The sequence below is a fragment of the Balaenoptera physalus genome (genome assembly GCF_965194825.1).
Source record: "Balaenoptera physalus genome assembly, chromosome: 15".
In the NCBI taxonomy this organism is placed as follows: Eukaryota; Metazoa; Chordata; class Mammalia; order Artiodactyla; family Balaenopteridae; genus Balaenoptera; species Balaenoptera physalus.
The window spans coordinates 84,074,394-84,088,725 of NC_138894.1; the positions used below are offsets into that span (position 1 = coordinate 84,074,394).

Genomic DNA, 14,332 nt, shown 5'->3' on the forward strand with positions numbered 1-14,332 from the left:
GAAGAAATTTGGAGTATTCATGTTATTCAATTATAAGATTGACTCTAATGCTATAATAATCTAAACTTGTAAAAGTATAGACTTATAAATCAATAGACTAGAATAAAGAGTCCAGAAATAGACCCACACCAATAATGTTTAGTCAATTTTTGCCCAAGAGAAAACAATAAAAGCTCAATTAAATGGAACAAGATTATCTTTTCAGCAAATGGTGTTGGAACAATTAACATCCATATGCAAAAAAAAAAAAACCTCAACATCATTTTTATATAAAAATTAACTCAAAATGAACCATGGATAAATATAAAATATGCAGCTATGAAACTTTTAGATAAAATATAAGCAAAAATCTTAGAGACCTGAAGTTGGGTGAAGATCTTTTAGACATGATTAAAAAAAAAATCAAGAAAATAAACAATTGATCAAATTGGACTTCATAATAATTAAAACTTTTGTTCTGGGAAAGACTGTTAGGAGAATGAAATATGAAGCTACAGACTAGGAGAAAATACTTGGAAATCATATATCCAATCAATGACTTATATCCAGATTACATAAAGAACTCTCAAAACTCAATACTAACAAACAATCCAACTAAAAAATGGGCAAAACACTTCACAAAGTAGATTATATCAATGGGAAATAAACATGTGAATGAAAAGCTACTTATCATCACCAGCCATTAGTATTGATAAAATGCAAATTAAAACTGAGATGAGATACATATCTATGAGAGTGTCTGGAATAGTAAAAAGTGCCACCAAAGTGGTGGCAAGTATGGGGAGTAGCTAGAATTTTATATCTTGCTCATGGGAACACAAAATTGTTCACGTACTCTGGACAACAGTTTGGCAGTTTCTTATGAACAGGCACTTGTACAAACTAGCAATCTTAATCCAGGGCATTCACACTAGACAACCAACAACTTATGTCACACAAAGACCTGCATATAATGTTTACAGTAGTTCTCTTCATCATCCCAGAAAGCTGGAAACAGCCCAAATGTCCTTCATGGTGAATGGATAACAAACTATTTGTATATCCAAACAATGGAATATTGCTCATCAATATTTTGAGGGGGGCATTCTAATGGAAGAGAAAACATTTTGTTGTATTAAATAATTATTTTAAATTACCCAGGAAGTGCCTCCTTTGGCATATCCTGGTTCTGCCTCCTGCATGCCTACGTCAGAGTCCCCTGTGTTCTGGATTGTTCTCCGTCAGCATTCTCCTTGGTGCCTAGGTCATTTATTGATTGTTCTCTGCTGACAAAAATCAGTTTCTGGAAACAGCGGACCAGCTCATGCTATAGAACTAAAGGGATTGTTTTAAGAAGCACCTGATTTCAAGCCTCACTACCATCTAGAATTTCTAGTCTAACAGCTTCCAGCTATCAGAGCAGCTGAATGAGACTGAGAAACACAGGGACATTGGTAGGTGATTGGAATAAGCAAAGTAAAACAGCGCTCTCCCCAGCAAGAGGGGCTCCAAGTACCATAGCAAGCAGCTTCACCCAGGCCTACGGCTGCTGTTGTCCCTTCTCTCTTAGAAGCATGGGGTCAGGACCTCTGAGTAGCTTATGCAGATGCCAGGCTTTTTGCTGAGTCGGGTCAGGCATCCACCATCTTCAAAGGACCCCCAACCCATTCGTCCCTTTGAAGAACTTGCTTTGCTCAGGAGAAAATGTCACAATTCTTGCTGTTTAATTTTTACAGGAAGCCACGGCACTGATAAATGAGAGCTCATCCATACATGTTTTCACTCTGTTACCTAAGAAACTATCTTCAAAACAGAAGTCCCCATAAATACTCTGGAGATGCATCAGACACTCTCCGGCGCTGTGCGACACTGTGTATATTGTTTGGCAGGCGTTCATTGGGGGAAGATAAACTAGCACATTTTGCCAGGATTCTATTACTCTTGACCCTGACCTTGGCTGGAGGCTGTTTCCAGTTACACTCCGTCTTAAAGAAAGACAGCAACTCCTCTTTCCCTGAGGTTCCTTTTCCCCTTCTCTTTTCCGCTGCCCCAAGCACAGCGCTCTATGGGCTGCCTCACTGTGGAGGGAACTCGTGCTCCTACTCCCCCCCCCCCCTTAGAGTTTTCCTTTGAACCCAGCATTCAAGGGCACCAAGAAATCCTCTTCTTTAAGCAATGGAGTTTTGCTCTTAGAAAGTACTTGATCTTGAAGTTCACCACACCATGTGATAGGGTGTTGTTAGCTGTAGGTACTCTGTTGTACAGCAGCTCTCTAGAACTTACTCATCTAGCATAGCTGGAGCCTTAACCCCAGTGAAGAACTCCACATTTCTCTCATCTCCCAGGCCCTGGCAACCACTCTTGGACTCTCTGCTTCTGTGGGTCTGACTGGTTTAGATGCCTCATATAAGTGGAATCAGGCAGCATTTATCCTTCTGTGACCAGCTTGTTTCACTTAGCATTACGTCCTCCAGCTTCCATCATGTTGTCACAAATGACAGGACTTCCTTCTTTTTTTTTTTAAAGGCTGCTTAATATTCCATTATGTATATATTTATCCATCCTTTATCCATTCATCTGTCAATGGACACTTGGATTGTTTCCATATCTTGGCTATTGTGAATAATGCTGCAATGAACATGGGAGTTCAGCTATTTCTTCTAGATCTTGATTTCAATTATTTTTGATATGTCTACTCCCTTGATTGTGGTGATGGTATCATGGGTGTTTGCATGTATCCAAACTCATCAGATTGTATACACTAAACGTGTGCAGTTCTTTGTATATCAATTATACTTCAATAAAGCTGTTTTTTCAAAAGTACTTGATCTCGCACAGTATTGCTCACTACAATATTTTTTCCTCCCAATAGTAATGGCCCAACTCATCAGCACCCCATCTGCAACATGAAGTTCCCAAGATTCCACATCCAATGTGTGGTCTACGGGATAAGGTGCCCTGCGCCATCCATGATTCCCACCAGCTTGGACTGGGCTCACTTCAAATATCTTGAAGAAAAACCAAAAAAAGTTTCCAACTGAGGTGGTGCCATAAACTATGAAACTCATGCAGCCCAAACAGCTGCGGCACCTAATGCTGGGGCGTAGCCAAAGGCTCAATGAATAAATTTATACGATGTAGTAATTATAACCGAAGCTGAATGTAGTGTAATTACACAGTTTTGAGCTGTTCAGTTTTCATAGTACCCTTAAAAGTGAAAATAATGGTTAATATTTGTTGAACACTTGCAATCTGTTCTTCACATATATTATCTCACCTTATCCTTAAAATAATCCCATGTGGTAGGTGTTATTATCCCAGTTCTGCTTATGAGAAAACAAAAGCTTGGTGAGAATAAGTAATTTTCCTATGGGCAATGAAATGGTACCTGGCAGGGACAAGGTTTCAGCCCAGTTTGTTTCAGTCCAAAGGCCAGCTCCCTGCCTCTGCTATAAGGTAGAGCACTGAGAGATCTGAGATAGTGCAAGAAAAAGGGAAAATCAATATGAATAAAATATCCTCGCACAGCTGACTAATGGGTGAGATATATTTAATTCTTACAGAAAAATACAGACCCTCCAAGTTGTTAGAAACTATTTTAAAATGATCTTGAGCCCAATTCTGCCATATAGGGATCCTATTATTTCACTATATAAAGATATAAAAATCCAGTCTAATTTTAGGACGTAGAGGCAACAGTTACATTTTATCTGTTAACTTTTCAGGTTTTCTTTTCTTAAGAAGTATATGTTCTAGACAAATATTGAGAACATACGGATAGTATAAAAAATAAAAATCCCTCATAATCCCATCTCACAGCAATGAAAGTTGCTATTGTTTTCCTAAATGTTGTTTCCATCTAATGCAGACATCCTGCGTTGTAGAGTGCTTTAATAAAATTGTACAAAGCTCTTTTGTTCCACGATTCTTAAAACCAGGAGTATATTACATTTTATGATATTTCACAATTTATTTAACTATTGTTTTCTTCTTGGGCATTTAGATTTTTGCTTGCTTTTCAGGTAATAATCAAACATATATCTATATATTTCTGATTATTTGTCAGTACACATTTTTTTCCAGTGGAATTTCTAGGGCAATTCTAAAAAAGCTTAAGGCTTTATATGAACTCTGCCAATTTGCCCCCAAATAAACTATTTTCGACTTATTTAGGTGACTTACAAGAGTCTTTATTTGCTCACATGTTCACCCCACCAGGTGTTTTTAATCGCTACTAATATGACAGGCAAAGAATGGTATCTTTAAATTTTTTACACTTTTTGTGTGGAATTAAATTTGTTTTCATAAGTATTTTGGATATTTTAAAACTTGTTCTTAATTTCCATTTTTTTCCCCATTGTGATCCAAGAAACTTTTAACATTTAGTTCTAAGGATATATAAAATATTAAGTTATTAACCTTAATATTTGTTCCAAACATTTTCCCAGATTTTTTGCTTGTAGATTTTGTCTATAAGATATGTTGATGAACATAATTTTTGTGATAAAATATTTCAATTTCATTATTATTCTTTTCTTTATCTTATTGTTGTTTACTGACTCTTTGGGTGCCATTATATTTTGTTTATTTTTTTACACATAAGCCCTCATGTACCTCAAGATCAGGTACCTATGAACTTATTTCTTTTTATGATTCCTTCAGAGTTTCTCTTTTTATATTTAATTTTATATTAATTTAGAATTAATTGTGGCATATAAAATGAGTCAGGATTTTAACTATGTATATTTTTTCAAACTAGTTATCATGTTTATTATTCCTGGTGAATAAAAATTATAAAAAGAATGGACATCCATAAAACCCAATATTCCCATCTAGGGACAGAGATGACTTTCCTTTTTTTCATTTTAAAATTTCTTATTAAAGTTTTCTTATGTTCTTACGTGTGCTTTGAACATTCTTGTTGGGCTGGATATTTTATGGATATTTTTATTATCAGTATGAATAGAGTATATCCCAGATCACCTTCAAACTGAGTTGTGTATCTACATGAAGAAACTACTGATTTTGTTTTTTTTGTTGTTCCAATAACCTAATTTTAAGTTATTAATTATAAGAAAAATTTAGTTGATTAACTCCTGAGTTTTTGTTAATATTTTGGCAGCTGTAAACCTAGATTATTGGTGTGTGTGTGTGTGTGTGTGTGTGTGTGTGTGTGTGTGTTGTATGTACTCTCAAGAGTAAATCTGGGTATTCGCTTTCTGTATTGTCACCAAATTTACAATTATTATTTAGGTGATATGCGCTTCAGCTTCCAACACTTAATATCATTACCTTAATACTATATTATCTCCAATCTTGAATTATTAAATTTTAATGATCTTTTGGTCTATTTTAAAAGAAGGGTATTTGAGAAACATATTTTCTAGACCCTGATGTACCAAAAGAGAGATAACCTCTGCTGTTTGTGTTCATCTATGACATGAACAAAAGCCTACTTTTTTCTTCTATAACTCCTGATCCATATATATGAGAGTACAAATTCAATACAAAATAGCACAAAACTGGGTTAAGTATTTAATGGCAGACATTTCAAGGCTAGTCAGACATACCAAAAGTGTTCAGTTGCACAGAGATGATAAGACAAGTTATTTGTTATCTAGTCAATAAATCCAGTAGACTTCCTACATTGCTGCTGTAAAGCAATTTTAAACATTAGAGCAGTAGCAATACTGGCTACATTTTAGAATATCTACTAATCCCCCGTTCTCTGGAGTTAGCTAATCCTAAACTGTGCAAGTCTCCAAGGGTATGTCAACATAATACTTTAATTATCGTGGCATCTCTAGAACAAGATTTGCCCACAGTCAGCAGTAGCAGATTTCTCAGCCAGGATAGAATTCTTTTATATGTCTCTCTAAAAAACTTATTATTTGATAAGTGTTGTTGCATTATCCCAAGTTTTCAGAAGACAGGCAATAAAATATGTGTATTTCTAGGAACAACCTTAGTTGTTAAATAAAGTGCTATTTTTAAGTGTCTTGCAATCCATAGCCCAATCATGAGCAATTGGAAATAGCTTTGGAAGTTGGAAATACTTTTACTATCTTTAAGATACTATAGAATTGCTGCCTTCTAAATGGAAACTCTATTAAAGTGCCATGCTCTTGGTACAGAGGAAAATCCTTTAGTTTATTAACTTTTTCCTATTGTCATGTTTATATAAGCCAAGGAAATTAAGAATTGTGAAGAGTTTTGCAAAGTAAACATTGTCATTTTTCTTCCTTCACCTGACACTGTAACTCTGCAATATTTTTCTGTCAAACAGGAAGGGTGGAGGGGGAGATAATAAGAATTATGGAAAGATACAACAAGAAATTTCATGTCTTTAAGAGAAAAGTCACTAAGTGTTGAAAGAAAAACTGGAAAATGTTTAAGTACAAATTGATCCTGAGGGAGAGAAATCCATATAACCTCATTTTGAATTTGATTCCAGAATGGGATATATTAGGAGATAATTAATTTAAGGAATTTAAAGGAAAAAGCTGGGACTGGATCACCTTTTGATTTACAGCCATTACAGCTGAGGAATAAAGGAATGGGACTGTGCCTTAATGTCTAAACATTAAGGCAGGCAAAACAATGTAGTATTAAGAAAGTCCACACATATATGCCACTTTGCCTATTCTGAAGCTGGCAGTAGTAGCAGTAATTTCCCAATTCAATAAGTGGCTCTCGGATAATAAAAGAATCTATGAACTGGTCTCGCTCTACTTTAGCCCAAGTCTTTCTCTTTAATTCTGCAAAGCATCCTGTAGGTCAGATGATATTTTGCAATAAATCCTCTTCTCTTTAAACTTGGGAGAGTGGGTTAGCTTATCTGCACCTTAATTCATTTGAGGTGTTGTCAGATAAATAAGTGGAGAGATGGATATATTTAGATATTTATATATATATATATATATATATATATATATAAACAACTATGAAATACATGGATGGAAGTTATCAAATATGAATCTCTAGTAATATACTCCTATGGTTTACTGAAGTATATGCAATTGAGTCACTGTTGCCAACTTTTAGAGATGACTCTTAATGACAAATTTGGGAATTTTTTTTTTAGTTGTGCTTAAATCTTTCAATATATTGAAGTTCTTGTGGCTTATGTGATATGTACCTGCAAAACAGCTACCTATCAGAAAAAGTATTCTAAAATATCCACAAATGGTATCATCTTTTAATGGAGCACTAGAGTTTGTATTCAGATGCATGTTTCTTCCTTATAGAATCAGAAATAATAGTTGTGGCATATTTTTATATCATAGCACTTGTTTTATAATCTATACCATTCTGAGAAAATGATTGGCAACTGTGGATTTAAGAACTGCAAGATGCAAGAGATGTTTGATTCTCTGTGGAAGCTCATTAGGCAAAAATATTTTGAATTTAATGGATTTACCACTGGACAAATAACATGTGGAGAAAAATGTGCAGGGGCTTCTTGTTTTCTTACTCCTAAAAAAGGGTCAAAGGAAAAAATTCTTTTTCCCCCTGAAGTTGTCAGCTTTCCTCAACTGGGGTTCTTCTTTGGAACCACTGAACAAAGAAAATGATATAGGTGGCGATTTTCTTAATTCTCTCAAGGGTGGTTCTAATAGTACCATTCTAGATGCATAGGAGAAAAGTTGATTCATTATACTCAGTAGATGACTTAGGGCATTAGGGCTAAATTCTCTGGAGATCCAGTTGAGAAAGACTGTATGATGAGGGAGATAATGTATACACTGTATTCTGGATTTCTTCTCATGAGGAAGAATATATTTCCTTATTATTTAAGGTAATTAGAGGTGTGATTTTCTGAAACTTGCAGCTGAAAGCAATTTAACTTATATACCTTACCATAAGACATGGTAAATTTCAGTTTACCTCTGTTTCCTCATTGATGGACATGGGGTCATTAAGTTAATGTAAAGTCAGTAAGTATGTATTAGTTAGCAAAGAAGTTTGGTATCTGTAAACAAATAATTATTCTTAAAGTTATAAATCATGCCTCTGCTGTGAGTTCCTTTCAGAAGAGTGATAATTTGTTAGCTTTGTAAGATCTTGTGGTTTCCAGACATTTTATTCATCCTTGGAAAAATAAAATTGAATTGTACTGAGCACAGTTTGGATGAATAAACCTTTGACACTTAATGATTTAATAACTAGCAATAAAAATTCAGTCTCAACAATTTGCTGACTGTTGACAGCAGATGTGTAAACCTGACCTCAATTCATGCATTTGTTGACAGTCCTTCAGAAGCTTAAAGATATGGTTGACAAGTGTGTATCAAGCATGGGACAATTTATTTAAGGTAGTCATGCCCTTGGAGGAAGGGCAGGGACAGTGCTTTCTCAGCATAGTTTCTCACTTGCCTTACTGTGGTGACGACAAGTGAAAGCTATTCCTTGTGGACTGGGCCAGGGCAGGCTGAGAGGTTGGGTAGGGTTTGTTACAAAGATTTTTTTAAAAGAGGCGTTCAATTGACAAGTAATTGCACACAATGCTGGTTTTATTTCTACTGAGTCAGCTGTAGAATGACATATTTCTACATTTCATTTTGAAGACTTTCTGAAAATCGAAATCTAGGGTTTTATTTAAGGCAGAATTTTGGTAAAGGTTTTATTGTTTCGGTTATCTATCTACCTATCTATCATCTATCTACTGTCTACCTATCTCTATCAATCTATCACCTTCAAAGTAAAATCTGAAGTATCATTTCAATATATACTATAGATATAAATGTTGCATTGATTGAAGTAGGGGTAGAGTCACAGATTTTCACTCTCTTGCACCTTTTCAAGCCTTCTAATGGTAACTGAGTAACCTTCAAGGAATATTTATCTAGCCTCTTAAAGGATAAATAAAAATCTAAGCATACTCATACAAATATACACTCATCTGATGTAAACCTTTCTTTAACTTCAACTTGTTCGTTGCAATATGGGCACAACCCCCGGCTAAAAGAGATGGGTGTAAACAGTGACTTCCATATTATCCTTATAGAGTTCTGATGCCATCATTGAGAGCATGGGGCTATGGGCAACAGATGACTCAACCACAGAGTCATATAGGTGTTGATGGAAACTGAGGAAAGGTCTTCCATTACAAGTTTTGAATTCAGAGGTTTCATCTAAATCCTGGTTCCATCACTGCTATTGAGTCTGTTAATACTTAACCTCTGTAGTGACCTATTTTCTCATTTGGGAAATAGAGATAGTAACACAAATATTCATTCATCTCTTAAGTGAATATTTTAAGAGTAATGAAGAGGCTTTAGGCACCATGCTCGGTGGTAGGCACAGTGTAAGTTGTCTCCCTATATAGCTGTTTTGAAGATGACATGGCATAATATGCATAGGTTGCCTAACCGAAAACCTGGCACAGAAGCAGGCACTTAATGAGAGCTATTATGTTCACCTTATTGACAAATACAGAACCTGGGCCTTAGAAGGAATACTTAGAAAGTAGGAACCGGGAGACTTTATAAAAGCTAAGTTGATGAGATCACTGAAAGAGCTCTCAGTGTTACTCAGAACTTTCATCACTTTTATCCAATACTGTACTAAAAATTCTATCCAGTGAAGTCAGGCAACAGAAAGAAATAAAAGGCATCCAGATTGGAAAAGAAGTAAAACTTTTAAAATTCATAGACATCATGACCATCTATGTAAAACATTTGATGAAATATACCCCCAAAAAAGCTACTAGAATGAGTGAGATTAGTAAAGTTTCAAGATTGAAGATCAGTGTACAAATATTCTTTGTGTTTCTATGCACAAGCAATGAACAAACAGAAACTGAAGTAAAAGCACACAATACCCTCAAAATATAAAAAACTTAGGGATACATCTGACAAAAGGTTTGCAAGTTCTGTATACCGAAGCTTCAAAACTTTGCTGAGAGAGAGTTTAGAGAAATTAAAAGACCAAAAAAAATACAGAGATATATTGAGTTCATAATTGGAAAACTGAATATTCTTAAAATGTCAGTTTTCAACAAGTTGATCTATAGATTCAATGCAATCTCGATTTAAAACAGCCAGGGGTTTTGTTTGTTTGTTTGTTTATTTATTTGTTTGTTTTTAACTTTTTTCTTGGTTTTTAAATGGAGAAGATGATTCTAAAGTTCAGTAAAAATGCAAAGGACCTAGGAGAGCCAAAACAACTTCAAAAAATTAACAAAGTAGGACTAACAATATCCAATGTAAAAACTTATTATAAAACTAAAGTTATCAAAACAGTGTAATATCGATGTAAAGACAGACAAATAGATTAACAGAGTAGAAGAGAGGGTCCAATAATAGACCCATGCATATATGGATAACTAATTTTTCCACAAAGGTACAAAAGCAATTCAGTGGAAAAAGAATATTTTTTCAAGAAATTGGAAAACTACAAACAAAAAAACTAAGCTTCAACCAATACATCTCACCATGTATAAAAATTAACTCAAAATGTATTTTATACCTTAAATTTAAAAACTAAAACTAAAAAACTTTTAGATTAAAACAGGAGAATGTCTTTATGTTCATAGGTTGATTAAAAACTTCTTAAACATTACAACAAAAGCATGATTCCTAAAAGGAAAAAAAAATCAATAAAATGGGCTTCATCAAAATCAGAATCTTCTCTTTTTGAGACACTATTAAAATAATTTTAAAAAGTTACAAACTGGAAGAAAATATTTGCAAATCATATATCTAATAAAGGGCTTATATCCAAAATATATAAAGGGGAATAAGCAACTCAATAAAAAATCTGGACAAATTATTTGAACAGACATTTTACCAAAGAAGATGTATGAATCCAAGTTAGCCCATGAAAAGATGCTCAATATCAATAGTCATTAGGGAAATGGAAATTAAAACCACAGTGGAATGACTAAATTGAAAAAGACTAGTCATATCGAGTGTTGGAAAGGATATGGGGTAACTTGAACTCTCCTGCAAAGCTGGTGTGAATGTAAAATGGGACAATTACTTTGTAAAAGAGTTCGGCAGGTTCTTAGTTAAATATGCAGTTATTGCATAATTCAGCTATTCTACTCATGTATTTACTGAATAGAAGTGAAACCATATGTCCATAAAAAGACTTGTACACAAGTATTCACAGAAACCTTATTTGTAGAAGCCAAATGTAGGAAACAACCCAGATGCCCATCAACAGGTAAATGAATACACACGCAAGTTGTAGCATATCCATGCAATGAAGTAAATGAAGTACTACTTACAAACAAAAGAATGAACTATTGATATACTTAACAACATAGATACACTCTCAAAATATTCTAAATGTAAAAAGACAGACCAAAAAGAGCACATACTGTATGATTTCATGTATATAAAATATTAGAATATGCAAACTAACCTATAGTGACAGAAAGCCTACCAGGATTTGCCTGGGGATGGGAGCAGGAGAGATAGATTACAAAGGAGTACAAACAAATTTTTGTAGGCGATGGATATGTCTTTATCTTGATTGTGGTGATGTTTCCATGAGTATATACATATGTCAAAGATATCAAATTATACTATTTATGTCCAGGTTATTTATGTCAATTATACCTCAACGAAGCTGTTAAAATAGTTTGTAGGTGGGCTTCCCTGGTGGTGCAGTGGTTGAGAATCTGCCTGCTAATGCAGGGGACACGGGTTTGAGCCCTGGTCTGGGAAGATCCCACATGCCGCGGAGCAACTAGGCCCGTGTGCCACAACTACTGAGCCTGCGCATCTGGAGCCTGTGCTCCACAACAAGAGAGGCCGCGATAGTGAGAGGCCCGCGCACCGTGATGAAGAGTGGCCCCCACTTGCCGCAACTAGAGGAAGCCCTAGCACAGAAACGAAGACCCAACATAGCAATCAATCAATCAATCAATCAATAAATCTTAAAAAAAAATAGTTTGTAGGTGTGATGAGTCTTAATAAGTGGGAAGGTCAGGGTGCTATGGGATCATAGGATGTAGCCACATCCTCTAGGTTCCTTCCTAGGGCATCTGTCTAGACTGATAAGGCCAGATATGATCTTGGGGGATTTTTGAAAAACAAGGAATTCACAGCAAGGAAACCAAATGCCAGTGCAATGATGGGAGATAACTCAGAAGAATCTAGAAGAAGCAATGCAGCATATATTTTTTCAGATTTAACGAAAGTTATGTAACCAGTAAGGTAGAGAAACCATATTCTTTTTAGCACATTTATTGTTATTATCAACAGAAAAAAATCTCAGCTCCTATTATGTACTGAGCCTTTTTATAAGCTTTGGAAATATAGATATGAATGAGACATATATCTAGGAACGATGATATGTACACATAATAAGAAGATATTAGTAAATATTATTTAAACTGCATTAAAAGTTGTGCTCCATTATCCTTAGCATTGAGGAAACAAGGTGACTATACCATCCGAGTCGTATGGGGGGATGTGACACACCCAGAAAATTGTTCCAGCCATTGCCCCTTAGAGATACTGAGCTCAGAAGGATTGTTTTACCTTAACTCAAGTTCACAGGCTAGACAATGACATTAACTTACACTGAGAATTAACATTCCAGAATGGATAAGAATGCTTATGCCATCAGTCAGCTGTGCTCTCCGCTACTGGGAACACTAAAATAGTTTCCAGAATTTTGTTTCATAAGCATAGGGTCAGAACTGGGAGCAGGAGAAAGATCGTCCTTCATCTCTACCTTAGAAATCGACCTATCAATGCTAAGCCAAGTCCATCTGAGCATTCTTTCCCCTGGACTGTGCAGGAGTAACAGACACGTCCTTTTGTTCCCCTTTTTCAAATCTCCAAGTGAAGCTTCCTTTCTCTGTGGGTTCGTCTTGTTATGGGTTGAATTGTGTCCTCTCAAAATTCCTATGTTGAACTCCTAACCCCAGTACTTTAGAATATGACTTTATTCTAGGGTCTTTGCAGATTATCAAGTTAAGATGAGGTCATCAGGGCAGGCCCTAACCCAGTATGACACATACATAGGGAGAACACCATTGAAGAAGAAGGCAGAAATCTAGGTGATGCTTCTACAAGCCAAAGAACACCAAAGGTTTTGAGCATGCCACTAGAAACTAGGAGAGAGTCATGGTAGATTCTGCCCTAGAGCCCTCAAGAAGAACCAATCCTGCTGACACACTAATCTCAGACTTCTAGTCTCCAGAACCATGAGACAATAAATTTCTGTTGTATCAGTCACCCAGTTTGTAGTACTTTGTTAGTACATCCCTAGGAAATTAATACACATATTTTCTTCCATGATGTTTGTGCAATTTGTATGTCTAATTTTTCTTTCCATGCCCTAGACCACACAAATCTAACATCAGTTAGATTTCTATTCTTTCTGCTTTGGTTTGGAAGATACTCTGTAACCTAAAGGGACCTCTGCAGAAATCCTATCTTATCCACTGAGATTTAATTTTACCAGTTCAGCTCTTAGAGGTGGTGGTGTTTTTCATGTAAAAGTTCTATTCTCTCACACTGTTATAGTGTATTTGTATAAGGTACTATGTAAGTAACTATCTTATTTTTAACTTGGTTACCCAACTACCCTGTGAGATAGAAAGAATCTTATCATTGTCATATTATATCCAAATTGCAGGCATCCTCATTTTAATTGGCTACAATGACCAAGACTGAAGGTTTGATTTTCAAAAACAAACCATAAAACACAAACCCTAAAAATTATACAACACAGTAACCCAGTGACATAACCCAGTATGTTAAATTTGAATGACTTATCCATAAGCACCAGTAGTCTAAATCCTTGGGCTTTAAGAACTACTCCCATACCCTTACCTAATTTAATTTTTATGGACGTTATTGAAAGTTCATTATTGCTTTCAATAATTAAAATAACTTGGATATCTAGTGTAGTTTTTATACTCACTCATTCACTGATATTTATTAAATGCTTACTCTGTTCTAAGCATGATGCTAGGTGCTGTGTATTCAGTAGTGAGCCAAACAGACATGGTCCCCACTTTCATATTATACACAGTCTAATGGGGAAATAACATTTAATAAATACATAATTACAAATTCTGAAAGATATTAGAAGGAAAAAAAACCCCTGAGTGCTATAAGAAAGAGTAGTATTAAGCCAGATGCCTAAGTAATTAATATTTTTACTAAATGTATTAGTCAGAACCCCTTTAGTTATAAATGAGAGAAATCTTTCACAAGGGGGAAAACACAACAATAACATAGGGGAAAGGGGCGGGATTTTAGAAAGAACTCTGTGTGCCAACTTCTTTTGCTTCTATTATAAACTTCCTTTCTCCATTCTGGTACTTCTGGGTTTCCATCTTTACAGATTGGAAGTAGTGCAGGAAAGGGCCTTCCTTGTTAGTTCT

The 14,332-nt window shown here is 35.2% G+C and overlaps 1 long non-coding RNA gene across 2 annotated transcripts in view; it reads right to left on the reverse strand.

Moving 5' to 3' along the window:
• LOC309643626 overlaps window positions 1-14,332 on the reverse strand; it is a 397,818-nt gene that overhangs the window by 62,832 nt on the left and 320,654 nt on the right. The window lies entirely within an intron of this gene.